Raw genomic sequence first — 16,497 nt, 5'->3', positions numbered from 1 at the left:
TGGTTTGTTTCATCTATATGGGCTGCACTGGTCTTTGCAATTCCTTTACTCCTCAAGTCTTTTCACACATTATTGGATTCACACTTGAGATCTGGGGTTAAGATAACTGCTACAGTGGAGCAGGAGGCAAATTCCGTAATTTCAGTATATGTAAGAGGTAAATGTGATCTGGATACTTTTTGACAAAGCAGTGAGATATTCACAGAAGTGGCAAATCTCTGCAAGTTTATTTTCTTAGTACACCACAAAAAAATGTGTATTTGATACTTTAAATTTAAAGTCAACTTTGCACAAAACTAGGTTGCACACAACTGCAGTTGCCAGAACTGTGTGGCAAGCAATTTGTGGGTTAACACTTTCAACTTTCATGACATTGGTTGGATGAGTATTGTGGTTAGATGTATACATAGTGTGAACAAATGTAGAGAATGAGGAAATAGTTGGCTTTGCCAGGATCTATGCTATTTGTAGTAGTTTTGGGTTTTTTGTATTTATTACACAAATAAGTGAGTCTCTCATGTGATTTGAACTTTGACAGTATCAGAGTTGCAGAGCAAAAATCAGGAATAAATACACAAATGAATTAAGATGTACACCAGCAAAATGTGACTGAAACAGTCAACACAGTAAAATCCTGTGGTTTCTTGGCTAATCCTTTTAGGAAAATAGTTCAAGGTAATATGAAAAGCTGAAGGCTTTATTTAAAATGTCGCAGCAGTGCTTCCTAGTAAAAATTGTTGTACAGATTCACTTTTCGCACCTTTCATTTTCCACACAACTACAACAATTGAGACGGAAGAATACACTGGAGGTGCTATGTCTAGAGACATATTGTGTGCAACCCAGTCATTGTGTAAAATTTAAGCGTTAAAATATGCCTGGTCAAGGTGTAATCAACTACCTCTTGAGTACAGTAGTATTAAATTAAATGGAAGAAATTGACCATACTGTACTGGCCAACTTTTTATGTTTCCCACTCAAGTGTATATTATTGGAGGGGAATGTAAATAAACATTCCTTTAGAAAAAAAAGTTGGAATAAGCAAAACGAATGTCCTGCCAAGCAACATGGAGACAAGGCAGCCAATGGACATTCGAATAACAAGCAACTGTACAGGTAGTTAACCATAATATTATTACACCTGGGTGTGGCTTGGGATAGGTTGTGGTACATCATGACTTGTGGAATGCTTATGCCCAACTGTCTTGGAATTTTTCCCCCTTTTTCCATAGCTCCTGCTGTACTTGTTGCTGAACATCACAGCATGTTTCTGATAGTAATAGCCATGCTGGGCCAAATGCAGTAACATTTTGGTTGGGTAATAAAAGTACACAAACCAAGTGATTGTCTCATAACCAAAACTTCTGTGTAGGAATAAAACTATTATCATTTGACTGACCCTCAAAATACTTGCTTACTGAACCTCTTCACTGTGTTAGAAAATTGTTCTGCTTATGGCAGTGACCAATGGAAATCAGATTATCTTGGTTGTTTAAACACAGTGCAGTTGGGAAAGGATGTTCTTTTTTAAGCAAAAAACCTGTATCAATAGAGCTGTAAACTGTTTTCATATAAAATGTGGCACAAGATCATTACCCACTAAAGTAACTCCTATTAGTCAATGCATTCACTATTAAGTATATAGTCCTGTGGATACAGTAGTTCAAAATTTTGGCCATCCCACAGATTGGAGAAATTATTTAATGGTGGATCCAGGCACATTTCTCCGGAACTGCTTATAACAGGTGGTTGGAGACACTGTTGGTGAGCTCTTGTAGAGAATGGCGTGTCATGATATGTAATAACATTGTTGCAGCTCCCAGTCGTCACAGGACTAGAAGTGGCTAGATTATTTCTCTTGTGTAAGAGATTTCTAAAACAATTTGTGTTTCCTTTCAAGTGAATAGTAGATTGAGGCTAGCAAAAATATTTAATTTGTTTAAAACTGACATCTCCCATGTACAGTGCCAAGTTGCTTCATAGACAACGTCAGGTACCAATTAAAACATAATGGTATGTGATTGTCTATCAGAATTGCAATGTACGGTGTGTTTGTCTACCACAGCTGCAATTTATGAAACGATAAATGGGGAGGAACATTGCAAAACCTTTGTGTAAGGACCCTCTCAAAATAAGAAATGTTAAATTGTAAGTAGAGTCTGTCAGCAGCATTAAACGTGTATTAAAACTAAAATATGATTGCTAAGGAACTGAAACAGACAAATTACATTTCCTTAGCAAAGGGAGTAATAATGTCGCATGTATTTGAGCTTCCACTGGGAATATAGGTGATAGATTCATCTGCTAGTGGAGTTAAATAATTGTTGGATCCTCAGAAAGTCCATGGTGCAACAGAAATACATTGGTTCTTACATGGGAGTAGCATAATTGCCATGGTATGCTATCAATCCCTCAAACCTCATTTTTCTCAGTGACAAAAGTAGCACAGGCCAAGACTACTTAACTAGTTGGATATCAGAAATCATAACATGTTTATGCCAGCATGTAACACTGCTAGATCCCTCCATTGGGTGGCTCACACTCAAGTACTAGTATTACACTAATGTATTGTACCTTCAACCAGGTGCAATGAACAACTGAGCACAATTTTGTGTGACCCTTCAATAAGAGAACTTTTTAAAAAATGAGACAATGTAATTTGTGATTACTTTAGTGTAAAATTATTTTGTGTGTTCTCTCATTTTAAAAGAACAGAGTTTCAAAATGAAATGTCAATATATCAAAATATTAGCTGAGGGCATTTGAATACAAATGCTGCCCCATGGCTAGAAACAGGAAATGTAGCATCATCCGATGCAGGAAAACATGAATATTTGCAATGACAACCAATGTGGATTTATCTTTTGTGCAGTATCCCAAGTGCCACTGACACACATACCAGACGAATTCATTGTTTCTCTGTTTGAAAATGCCTTTGTTAAGGCATCACACTAGTATTTTCCTTTAAAAATTTGGATTTGCTGAGATATATAATGTTCACAATAGCGCTGTAAAATTTCTGAATAAAGCGTGCCTCATAGGTGGGAACTATGAATCTAGCAAACACATCATAATTTTAGATGTTTCCTGGGGAACTTGATTACTATAATTGATCATTTAATACAATCATAACTTAATACAGATGGTTTGTAAAATTACACTCTCAATTTAATTTATGAATAGGACATTATGAAAATTTCTGGTAGATTAAACTTGTGTGCCAGGCCAGTTCAAGTCCTTAGATGTAAGGAACAGTGTCCAAATGACAGCAGACTTACTGAAGTGTATGAAATCTTGAAAATTTTCTCTTCTGGAACTAATACTTCCCAGTGATGCAGAATATAGATGAAACAAACAGGACCTAACGAGGGCAATGAATTTTGAAATTTACTGCTTTCAATTTTATTACTCATTTTCTCTTATAGTAGTAGTAGTAGTTGCAACATGTATGTGGGTTAGTAAAATACCTGCATCCCACTTTATAATCACAGCCAAGGAGCATACAGTGTTTCAGTCTTAGCATCAAACATCTAGGGGGTGATAGATCGCATCATCAGGAACCATTTTTGGTAGAGACAAGATGCTTCTTCCCAGTGATGTTAAGTGTCCTTTTGTATGGGATATGCCCCTGAGAGTGGCAAGGTGTATGTACTCAGCAACATGTATATGCCTTGTGTGTTGCCTGTAATCCTGTCAACTGCTCGGCAAGACAGGATAGGCCTAGCAAATTAAAGTTCCTTATTTGCATCTAAAACATCTTCCTCTACTTAGAGACACTTCTTATCATCGAAAATAACTATTAATTTACTGGGCTAGGGAGTATGCACCACATCTTGTTAGAAGACATTGTTAATCTGGTGAAATCTCATCATCCTTGAACCCACGAATACTGAAGGACATTTAGTGTCAGCAGAAAGTATAAGCAAATATTTTGTTCTAGCCAAAGTTGTTCCCCATTACCTATCATCCCTAGACATTTGAATGTATAGAATTTTAAATGTCTTCAATACATCAGAAAAAGCCAAGTATTGTAAGCTTGGTAATACTGGATTAGAATGCAGCTGTTTTCAACTGTGACCACATGCAAGCAAAGTGAGCAGGGTGTTATACTACTTTGCAAGACATAGTGTTTTTTATTTGCTTTTTGTTAGAACTGATAAAAGTGTGACCCAACTTAAGTAAATCAAACTGTACAAGCTGTAATTTGTTGGCTTCTTTTAGATGATTTCGCAGCCCACTCAAAATTTGTGGATTTTGGAAGGGTCAGTCTGTCATAAGTTCATGAGTGTTAGTAAAGTGCTGGGAAGAAAAAGAAATCCATGGCTTCAGACAGAGAAATCAAGCAGATTAAGGGATTTATCAAAAGAAATGTTTGCTTGAGAAAGCTTAAATTATGAGTGAGAATTGTTGGGGAACTTACCTTCAGAAGGCAAAATATATAGTACTGGTGATAAAAATACATAAAAGTGCCTGACACTACCCTTAGCTTTTGAAACAACTATTCCTCCCTTGAGAAGGAGACTGGGGAACAGTTTCATAATTGCAATTGCCTAGTGACTTTCTGAGGTCAGCCTGAAACTAGCAAACCTGTCCCATCAGATAAATCGGAACACTTGTTTTGTAATGTGAACTGGAAAATAGACGCATATGTTTTATTTATTTTTGCATATCATCTCTTGATAATTTTTAACCTCTCATTTGCCAAAATCAGCATGGTAGATTTGTTGCCTTCAGTTTCTGTAATTCTGCAGTGTAATTATTTTCACCTACAATTACAATTTGTTGACAATACGTACAGCAAGGGGAATTACGATAAAGGACACAGCAAATATTCCTTTAACAAGGATGGTTTACATCTTATCCATAATAGCAATCAGTCACAAATTCAGTACCAATTTTGCAAAACAGACACAAAATATGTGCCATAATTTACAGTTTTATAAATAATTATGTAACTTACGTATCTTGATGTTTGGGCAAATGTGATTTGCACTGTGTGAAACAAATTATGCAGACCGTTTGACTATTATAGGTACAAATGAAAGGGGCAATTAGTGGACAATGAAACAAGCAAATAATAAACACAGGAGTGAAAAACAACGTTTCCCGATGTGACCTATTATTTATGTGTGGGAACATGAATATCTCATAATAGAGTTCCTGAGGATCCAAACTGTAGATATGAACTTAGGGACAAAAATATCACACAAGTACTCAACATGGCCCCTATTTGTGTGAGTGCAGGCTTCAGCACATCTTTCATCGAAGCCCGTACACGCTAAATATCAAAATTGGTATCTGAATGCAATGAACAATCCACAGTATGTCACAAACTGCTCTCTTCAGCGAAGAGTTACATACATTTGAAAGATAAAATATTTAAAAAGAAGACAATAATAGATGAGTTTTTAAAACATATTGGTGGACAGTATTTACAATTTTTACATAAAAATGGATGACAATAAATGAATCTCTTTTAAAAGAAAACGTAGGTGGAAAATATGATTTTAAGATTTAATTGATGACTAATACTACAGTTAAAAATATAGTCACTGATGATGATGTCATGGTGATAAGTAAAAATGTTATGGGTCATGATGAAGGTGGAATAATGAGTATTTCTATGGGGCCATGTAGAACTGCAGGCAGTGACTAAGAGTCAGCTAGGGGGAGGTAGAAAAGAGAATGACTGTGTGAGGTGGAGTGTTGTGACTAGTGTTGGGAGGAGGGGTATATCTCGGGACACATTTCATTGTTGGGGAGTGGGAGTGGGTGTTGGATGAAATTCCAGAGAGAGAGGGCGGATGTGGCATGCAGGTGCACAAAAGGTGGGATACGAATGAAGTGGTGCAGCAGGGATACTGGCTGCTGGGACTGAATTTTGGGACTATGCATTGAATCTGAAGGTGCTCTAGGAAGAGAAGAAAGGGTGGGAAGTGGATGTAAATTGGGAAATTTAGGCGGACGCGGAAGATGAGCCAGAGTGCATGTCTTTACAGGATTTCAAGTGACTAGAAAGAATTAGGAAGGATGAATCAGGACTGGAATACACTAAAGCTTTAAAATATCCCTACACAAAAAATTCCAATGAGTCCAAGTCAGGGGACCAGGGTACTGGCAAAAGCCACCACCAATATACTTGGTGTCGAAACACTATTTACCAGCAGATCTATTTAGATATCCAGTATGAGGATAAAATTAAATGAGGGCATTTCGTATACACTTCACTTGTAGTCATTTCGAGATAAACATAACTTTGGACATTAATAGGGTTGTAACACTAACAAGACCCCATTTGAACATACACTGTATTGGGGAAACCACTGGTTTCTTTATCTATGTTTACTGGAGTTATGTGCTTGTTTCATTGTCCTCTACTTCCCCCTTTCGTTTGAACTCTGTATAACAGCCAATCAGCACAAAGGAAAGAGTTTTATAGTCGCAAGATCATGAAATAACTAAGAGTTCATACTTGTACAAAGTTATAATTCCAGGAATTAAACAGGAATGTAAAATCATAAAATGGAGGCGTTCCTAGCCTGCTTTTGCATCCTTTATGGGAAGGATGCGTTGAGAAAAAATTTAACTTTTGGAAGGCATGAGGAATAAGAGATTTCATTTATTCAGCCCTCTCACCTTTTTGTTGCAATGCTGACACACCGAATTTTCTCAGGATGGAGAGAGATTTCAGTTTGGCAGCTGCATGTGAGGTCTACAACCACACAGGTCTGAGATCTATGATCACACAGGGTCAGCACTGCTCTGAGAGCACATCTGTCACCAGTGACACAACCTGGTTGTTGTGAATTGTGAGTTAATGGAACTACATACTTCCCTCAGTAATAAATTGGTCATGATATGTGGGACAAGATTCACAGATGAATGTACTGGACGATGGAAGTAGATTCTGGCAAATCTAGTAACGGATGGAGAAATTAAATATTTTGCAAAATAAGACAAAACAAGATATGGATCATACTGTTATTAATTAGCCTGACACAATTCTGTCTAAGAATGAAACAGACTTGCTTATCAAAAGTGGAAACTATGCAGTTGCACATTCTAGAATAGCAACAGAAGGTGGTTATGTCAAAGCTGGAATCCTTTTGTTACCTAAACCAGCTGCAGATAAAACATGCATGAATCAGCCAGGATTTTGCTAAGGAGCAAACACCTCTCAGTAACTTAACAAAATGAGAGAAAAAAGCTCTCCAAGATTTAAATTCGGGTATATATTCTAGTTCTTCCAGTAGAAGAGAGCAATGCTACAGTGAAAATAAGAGAAAACTACCACAGCAAAATTCAGGCACATTAGCTTCAGGGAGGTCCCACAACTTCTGTTCTTAGGATAATAAGCCAATAAAAGCTTCTCCAATTTCTGCCACTGACAAAGGTCTTCTAAAATCAGGAGCAGTGACATCAACATTGGTTCACCAAAATTTCACAAACTTGGGCATTCCATTGATCTTTTTTTGTTACTACTGATCAACCCAACCTATGGAATTTACAATTGACCACTCCCCTACAACCATTTGTAGGAAAAACAGTCGTTTATACAACAGATTCTGGTCATTTTATCAAAAAAATTCAAATCTACCAGATTGAGTCACAGATATGGACATTTTTTTGTTGTGTCACTGTTTATTATGGTTCCTCTCAATAATGTACTTTTGCAAAAAAAATATGGCAGATCTCTGTAAACACTATCTCATAAAACTTAAATTCAACGGGACAACAAATTCTATGCGTAAAATGCTGGCATGATTACGGGGAACCCCCTCAATGCAGTGATAGATAATTTCGGTATGCAAAAATTTGAAAAAACATCCTTTCAGGTGGCCAAGAAGAAATCCTTTTGTCTGTTTCAGACCACTCTCAATATTTTCACATATGATGTTGTGGAGAAGAAAAACTCTCAGAATTTTAAATTTTCTGAAAGATATTAATTCTAATATAAGGCTCACTATGAAAAAAGAGAAACAAGGTTAAATTTCATTTCTGGATGTACAGGTACTTCAAAAATGCTGGAATTTTAGGGTACAAAGTCTACAGAAATCCCACTCACACCTTCAGAAAAATTCTTATGACTATCCCAAGCAGAAAAGGCGGGTGATCAAAATGTTCTACAGGCTAAAAGAACCTGTGAACCCCAAAACTTGGAGAAAGAGCTCAGACATTAAGGAACTTCTTTCAGAAGAAATGGCTATTCTGACAAAGAGGTAAGTAGGACAATACAACCTAAAAGATCTGAAAAAGAACCAACTAAAGGGAAAGTTTTCCTCCCATTCACAAAACCAGTCAAATGTCACATGATCAATGTACCAAGAGAACACTGTCTTGACAGATTGCTTAAACCAACAAGAAAGGAATTTCAACACTGTGAAGGATCTGTTCCCATCACTTGTCACAGCAGCAGTATACACAATCCCTTCTACATACACTGAGGTGACAAAAGTCATGGGGTAGTAGTATGCACATATACAGATGGTGGTAGTATCACGTACAAAAGGTATAAAAGGGCAGTGCATTGGTGGAGCTGTCAATGTACTCAGGTGACTCACATGGAAAGGTTTCCAATGTGGTTAAGGCCACTTGGGAATTAATAAGACTTTGTATGCAAAACAGTGGTTGGGCTAGCCACAAGGAACATTCAGTTTCGGGGATTAATACAGAATTCAATGGTCTGAGATCCACAGTGTCAAGAGTGTGCCGAGAAGACCAAATTTCAGGCATAACCTCTCACTGTGGACAACACAGTGGCCAATGGCCTTCACTTAACAACCGAGAGCAGCATTGTTTGTGCAGTCGTCAGTGCTAACAGACAAGCAACACTGCAAGAAATAACCATAGGAATCAATCTGGGATGTGCAAAGAACGTTTCCATTAGGACTGCGTGGCAAAATCTGACGTTAATGGGATACGGCAGCAGATGAACAATGTGAGAGCCTTTGCTAACAGCAGGACATCTGCTGCAGTGTCTCTCCTGGGCTCATTACCAAATCAGTTGGACCCTACATGGCTGGTCAGATGAGTCCTGATTTCAGCTGGTAAAGAGCTGATGGTAGGATTTGGGTGTGGTGCAGACACTGCACAACCGTAGACCCAAGTTGTCAATAAGGCACTGTGCAACTGTTGGTGGCTCCATAATGGTGTGGGATGTGTTTAAGTGGAACGGACTGGGTTATCTGACCCTACTGAATTGATCACTGACTAGAAATGGTTATGTTTGGCTTCTTGGATACTATTTACAGCCATTCGTGGACTTCACGTTCTGATACAGTGACAATGTTTTACAGAAGACAATGTGCCATGTCACTGGGCCACAGATACTCGCAAAACCTTCTGGACAATTCGAGCGAATGGTTTGGCCACCTAGATAATCCGATATGAATCACATTGAACATGTATGGGGCATAATTGAGAGGTTAGTTTGCCCAGAAAATCCGGCACCAGCAACACTTTTGCAATTGTATACAGTTACAGATGCTCAGTATTTCTGCAAGGGATTTCCCACAACTTGTTGAGTCCTTGCCAGGTCAAGTTGCTGCACTATGCCAGGCAGTATGAGATTCAACATGGTATTGCGAGGCATATCATGTCTTTTGTCACATCAGTGGCTAATAATGTGTACATAGGAATCACAAAAAGAAACATTAACACCTGGCTTAAGAAGCACATTAGTAATTGCCTGGTAAACACAGACAAATCAGCAGTACCAAATCATACACTGGGACAAGATTTCTGTAATACAAAGGTTTAATCAAGATCCAACCATTAATGTGGTAGGAGTACTTAAGTTAGACAAGTTATGGGCCATAATGCTAAATTAAGGAAAAAGTGCCATCTATCCGCCACCAAAAGCTCTGTAACCATTAGGAAGTCTGGAGCGTAACTTCGACTGACAGTTCTGCCAATATCTTGAGGCACAAAAGAATTATCAATCTGGTAATGGAGAAAAGTGTGGAGAGCAAAAATTGTAGAGGGAGACCAGGGGAAGAATACAGTCAACAGGTTCAAATGGAAGTAGGTTGCAGTAGTTATGCTTGCGCAGGATAGAGCAGCACGGAGAGCTCCATCACACCGGAGTTCAGACTGAAGTCCACAACAATACACGCTGAAGGTCAATATCGACAAAATGAATCGCAATCTGAGCTAGAAATGCTGCAATTTTTCTAAATTACAGTATCTGGAAAAGTTAGGTATTAGAAACAGTGTACCAAATGGAATCCCCTGGTGTGTGATAATCATAACTGGCAGTGAACTGGAAAAGATTTGGCATTTCTCCAGCATCAATATGCGGGAAAAAGATGAGTCCAGGAACAAAAGTGAAATGAGAGGTACAGGTGTTCTTAGACAATAATGAAACCAATTAGCAGTTAAAAACTTCCATTCTCTTGGGGGAGATCGGAAAAATATTGTAGCCGGCAAAATATTGTCCAACAAAAAGCATAAGAAGTTTTTCAGGACAGCGCTAAGCCGCACTCTGTAGGTTTATTGCCCACTTTCACATTTTAATTTAACAAGAACATCACCAGAATCTCTGAAACACTTTAAAGTGCTTCAAACTGCAAATTAGAGATTTTCTGATGATGACCATGTAAAATCAAAACGTGAAATCGGTCAGTAAAACATATTGAGTGCGACTTGTGGCTGTCCTGAAAAACTCAATTTCACCAGACAATGCCCTGAAATTCCCCCACAGGCAATGCATGTTATTTGGCATTGCTATCCATAGCAATGTTCACCTCACAACTGCAGTGGTGTCAACAAATCAAAAGTCTTTAACCATCCAACTTACACTCTGGACTTCCCATCATCATCATCAGTGTTCTGCCAAAAGGCAGGTTTTCACATGGTGGTTATCTAGGCTGTCCAGTCTTGTGCCATCCACTTCAGGTCTGCATAATTTCCTCTTCCCTTTATGTCGTCTATCATCTTGTATCTCCTTCTTCCTCTCAGTCTTCTCCCACAAACCAATCCTTCCAAAGCATCTGCTATACCAAGCACTCACTTCTCAACGAATGTCCCAACCAGTTCTTTTTCCTTTCTCTTACAACCTTCAGCAGACATCTTCTCTCACCAACCCTTTCCAATACTCTTTCATTATTCTTTCCATCCAGCTTACTCTCTCCATTCTCCTCCACATCCACATCTCTATTGCTTCCCATCAAACTATTTTACATTTTAATAACAAAAATAATGAAAAGGAATTGGTTATGCAGCATTCTTACCGACTGTGAGAAGCTACAGATAACCACCACAAGTTCGAGTTGAACAGACAGGTAGGGCAAGATACAAAACTGATGTCACATTGTAACAAATACAACTGTTCCAGCAACAGAGCGTTGTTGTTGCCTTAAGGTATAACTAACCACTACCAAAAATTGTTTTCTTTGTCCCACATAATTTTATTTTGGAGCTAACTGTGCAGAAAAACATGAAGTCCCTTTTATTTCAGTGTTCCAGCCTTTATTTCAGTCTTCCAGCAACACACTCATCCTTGAGAATTCCGTAGTTCAAGGCTTTGGGATAATAATTCTGAAAGAGATAAAGCAGACTGATTCTGTGTGTCAAATAGGAAATTATAACCTCAGCTGAAGGATGAATAGTAACTCTACAGCACGTGTTTCTTTGGTATACTGTTTCACTCCAGTTGTTCCGGAACAGTACAATGGTCGTATCAGCAACAGAAGCTGATTTGGAGTACTTAGGTGCAAATGTTTATCGCATTTGGAGACATGTAATGGATGAAGTATCTGAGTATATGAACAAGCTAAATTGGTGGGATGAATAAGACTTTCATCTGCAGTCAACAGTACTTTGAGTGCATAAATACACAAGTGTTCATTTTTTATTATTAAATACTTTTATGAAAAATTTGTACTGATCTGCTAGCCATTTTGTCTCTTTGTGACTTTACAGTTTCTTCAAATGAATTTCCTTTTTGAAGCAGATGATGCAAGTGCACACATTTGTGCCATGTTACTGTCATTTGTCAAAATATTTTTCCCAGTTCGGGTATATTTTACGTGTTCTTGAACACCTAATGTGGACACAATGTTGTGACAGATGACAAGAGACACGGGCACAAATGTGTCTGTGTGCATTATTTGTAACAAAACAATAAATCACTTGAAAAAACTATAAAATTACGAGGGCAGTTCAATAAGTAATGCAACACATTTTTTTTCTCGGCCAATTTTGGTTGAAAAAACCGGAAATTTCTTGTGGAATATTTTCAAACATTCCCGCTTCGTCTCGTATAGTTTCATTGACTTCCGACAGGTGGCAGCGCTGTACGGAGCTGTTAAAATGGCGTCTGTAACGGATGTGCGTTGCAAACAACGGGTAGTGATCGAGTTTCTTTTGGCGGAAAACCAGGGCATCTCAGATATTCATAGGCACTTGCAGAATGTCTACGGTGATCTGGCGGTGGACAAAAGCATGGTGAGTCGTTGGGCAAAGCGTGTGTCATCATCGCCGCAAGGTCAAGCAAGACTGTCTGATGTCCCGCGTGCGGGCCGGCCGTGCACAGCTGTGACTCCTGCAATGGCGGAGCATGCGAACACACTCGTTCGAGATGATCGACGGATCACCATCAAACAACTCAGTGCTCAACTTGACATCTCTGTTGGTAGTGCTTTCACAATTGTTCACCAGTTGGGATATTCAAAGGTTTGTTCCCACTGGGCCCCTCGTTGTCTAACCGAACACCATAAAGAGCAAAGGAGAACCATCTGTGCAGAATTGCTTGCTCGTCATGTGGCTGAGGGTGACAATTTCTTGTCAAAGATTGTTACAGGCGATGAAACATGGGTTCTTCACTTCGAACCTGAAACAAAACGGCAATCAATGGAGTGGCGCCACACCCACTCCCCTACCAAGAAAAAGTTTAAAGCATACCCTCAGCCGGTAAAGTCATGGTTACAGTCTTCTGGGACGCTGAAGGGGTTATTCTGTTCGATGTCCTTCCCCATGGTCAAATGATCAACTCTGAAGTGTATTGTGCTACTCTTCAGAAATTGAAGAAACGACTTCAGCGTGTTCGTAGGCACAAAAATCTGAACGAACTTCTCCTTCTTCATGACAACGCAAGACCTCACACAAGTCTTCGCACCCGAGAGGAGCTCACAAAACTTCAGTGGACTGTTCTTCCTCATGCACCCTACAGCCCCGATCTCGCACCGTCGGATTTCCACATGTTTGGCCCAATGAAGGACGCAATCTGTGGGAGGCACTACGCGGATGATGAAGAAGTTATTGATGCAGTACGACGTTGGCTCCGAATCGACCAGTGGAATGGTACCGTGCAGGCATACAGGCCCTCATTAGAGGTGGCGTAAGGCCGTAGCATTGAATGGAGATTACGTTGAAAAATAGTGTTGTGTAGCTAAAAGATTGGGGAATAACCTGGTGTATTTCAATGCTGAATAAAACAACCCCCGTTTCAGAAAAAAATGTGTTGCATTACTTATTGAACTGCCCTCGTACAATTAAATTAAAACTGCCATTGCATTCATGTAGCAGATTCCTGGAGACAAGTACTTACCAAAAATTCTGCCCCCCAAAATGTTTTAGTTTTCTCAGGGACAGACTATAGTTGGAGCCACGAACAATGGCGGTCAAATTCAGGTTTGTTCTGCGCACCTACATCACTCATTCTCTGACAGCCAGTGGAGGTTCAGTACTGTTCTGAGTTCTCTGCTTTGAACATCATAGCCAGTGAGAGCATTAAACATGATTGCTGTGAGTTATTTGATGAATTTTTATTTCATTTCTTGGCAAGTTGTCGTAGCTGATGCTGGGAGTAAGTGGCAAATTCTACACAAGCGAACGAGGAACACACTTTGCACAATACACGTTTTCTTCGAGCAAAATTCACGTGTATGATGTATTGCAATTCTCACTTGGAACTGGCAATGCTGCAGTTACCATTCTCGCCTTGACCTGCACGAACCACCATCATCTGTGAATCGGGAAATAATAGTAGTGAAAGCTACTTTTAAATATATCTGTTGGTAAAACTAGATTTCTGCCTCATAGCCATCCATTCTGTCTCCTTGTAATTTTGTCAGGTATGATTCAGATGTTCAAGGACAGGGTTTTGTGCAACATGGCTTTAGTGCAGACATGTTGTAAACTCCATCATCCAAAACTAAACCAGACTCAAGTACAATTGGAGGTGACTCACAGTTGAATTAGTACTTAGATTACAAATACTGGACTGCTGCTACGGCTATTTTACTTGGTTCAGTTCATAAGATGATAGTTGTGAACAGCACACTCACACTGTGGAAAATGAATGTGGCAAATGAGTATAGAAGGAAGTGTAACACTAAAGAAAAAGGTGATGACGTGTAATCAAAACTAACTGAGCCCAGTGAGCAAGAGGCTAAGTGGAAGGAATGAATGTAGTTGAAGCAAACAAACCAGCATAGCCATGAAGCATATCACAATGGAAAAGTTGGTGGGCCTCACACAGATATAGTGTGGCAAGCATATCCTAAGAAGGTACTTTTCTGTAAACAAAAAAACAGTAGTTCCAAGGAATTGAGCATAGCAAAAGGCATTTTTATGCACAATACAAGCAGGAATTACCATAAGGAACAGTCAAATGAAAATGAGACAGATGGAAAAATGAAAGTACTCTGTTTATTATTTCAAAAGTATTTGTCATAACCATTAATACACTTATCCTGGTGTGAGACAAGATGGTCAATTTCTTCACGGAAAAATGTGGCTGCTTACGGTACGAGCATCTTATCCGAGGCGCACCTCTTTGTTCGAAGCAAATTGACGGTCACAAATGTCTTTCTTCAGGGATCCAAAAATATGAGTATGGCATTGGGAGATTTGGGATTGTTGCCTACACATTGCCGAGGTTGTTTTGATTATGCTGTATGAATTTCACTGGAAGTTGTTACACTTCCTCCGCATAGTACCGATCTCTTCCCATGTGATTTCCATATTTTTGGAGCTCTGGGTACAAATGTGGTTCTGCAGGCTACTGCAAACCTTTTTCCATGAAGGCATTACCAGACTTTTCTCACTGTGGGCTAAATGTGTTAACAGTTGTGGCCATGACTTATGAAATAATCAACAGGTTACTCACTCTTCTTCAATCTGTCTCATTTTCATTTGACAGCCTCATAAATTAAAGAGCTCTGGTGGAAACGGTGGCAGAGTTTTTTTCTCACTTGCAAAATAGTAAAAATTGTAATTTCTGTGATGAGCAACATGGATTTTTTAACTGTGTGTGTATAACCCTCAGCATACCTGTGATATTGTTTACTCTCTGGACAACATTTATTGTTTCAGTGAATGACTGAAAGGGGGGGGGGGGGGGGGGTATTTATCCATTCCGTCAACCTGAAGAGTTTTTTTGCTCAAGAGGGTGATTGGTTACATAAATCAAACAGTACCAAATTAATTTGTGCAACATATTTGTTTTAAGCATCATCTGTAGTCTTGCTAAATGAATTTTGCAAAGCTGAAGACAGAAAACTCTCCATCTGAAAATTAGACTAAGGCATGAATGTAGTATAAGCAAACAGGGAGGATAGGTGACTGCATAAGCGCGTACGCACGCACGCACGCGCGCACACACACACACACACACACACACACACACACACACACACACACACACACACACACACACACACAAAAAAAACCCATGCCAAAAGTGTCTGTATAAGTTTGGCTGCCCAGCACTGGGAAAACAGAGTTAAGTTGAAAGTTAGAGAAATTTTCTGTGCCATCATGCTTCTGTATGTGATCACATAAATAAGATACAGTTGAGCAATAACCTGTATTCTACTTTGTTTTCTCTTGGAACTTACAGTAGTAATGATATAATTCTGTAACTGATTATAATCAGTTGTGATTTTTACCTTCCTGACATGCTTATTTGTCCATTATCTAGACTTGATAGTATATAAATCATCACAACTGTAGTAGTTCTGCATAAACTTTTTAAAAAGTGTGAAAATACTGTACTATTTGTTAAAACTTCGCTGTGCAATTTCACATACTGTTTATGGCTTAACCTGTTAATATGCCATCACCTCATCATGTGGCTGCTGAGAATTATATGTTGTCTAATGGATGAATAGATATTTGACGGCAAAAGAATAGATAAAAGATGCTCTCTCTCCTAGAATCAGCTCCAAGAGAGGGAACTTAGCAGTGAAAATTAACTACTGGAGACAAAATATCATTTGTGAATTCCCAAGGGGAAGGAACACTTGGTATTAATAAGACTTAAGGAGGCAATATTTGACCTTACTCAGCACTAGGAAACGCCAAAGGTAATCTAAAAGGAAGTATCTCCGATACCTTCAAGCTCACAGCCCATAACTATGGTTGTCCTAAATGTAAACAGGAAATAGCAAAGAAGCAATTCCATATAGAAAAATTTCTTTGTTTAAACTGAAGATTTAATCGTCTGGGAACATTTTCTGCTGAAACGTTTGAGTTCAGCTACTTATGCTATTA

Source organism: Schistocerca serialis, chromosome 12, assembly GCF_023864345.2.
Source record: "Schistocerca serialis cubense isolate TAMUIC-IGC-003099 chromosome 12, iqSchSeri2.2, whole genome shotgun sequence".
Classification (NCBI taxonomy): domain Eukaryota; kingdom Metazoa; phylum Arthropoda; class Insecta; order Orthoptera; family Acrididae; genus Schistocerca; species Schistocerca serialis.
The sequence above is the reverse complement of the archived record's forward strand: the minus strand, read 5'-3'. Positions refer to the sequence as shown.